This window comes from Penaeus monodon, chromosome 30, assembly GCF_015228065.2.
Source record: "Penaeus monodon isolate SGIC_2016 chromosome 30, NSTDA_Pmon_1, whole genome shotgun sequence".
NCBI lineage: Eukaryota > Metazoa > Arthropoda > Malacostraca > Decapoda > Penaeidae > Penaeus > Penaeus monodon.
The window spans coordinates 23215536-23215904 of NC_051415.1; positions in this window are offsets into that span (position 1 = coordinate 23215536).

Sequence of the window (369 nt, forward strand, 5' to 3'; positions counted from 1 at the left end):
ATTGGAGTATCAACAAACTGGATATTTCCTAGTATTGCTTTAAAAAGGCACCAGTTCATGTGTGCCACAGTTACAAGAATCAACAATATCCATGGACTGCTGCTCTTTATCATTTACAAATATAGTAAGAAGGTATAGAAAACAAGAGAGAGAGATGTACATGTATTGACTTGGCAAAGTGCAAAGCCACAGGGAATACGGATTTATAAAAGGGTATCAAGAGTTTTTGAGACATAAGGCAGAGGAATCTAATTTTAGTGACAATTTCATAAGAGAAGACTACAGTAAATACATATATCAGCCCATTTCAAGTAAGACCTTATCTGTACACAGTTCCAAGAGAAACCCACAAGCATGCACAATATTTGT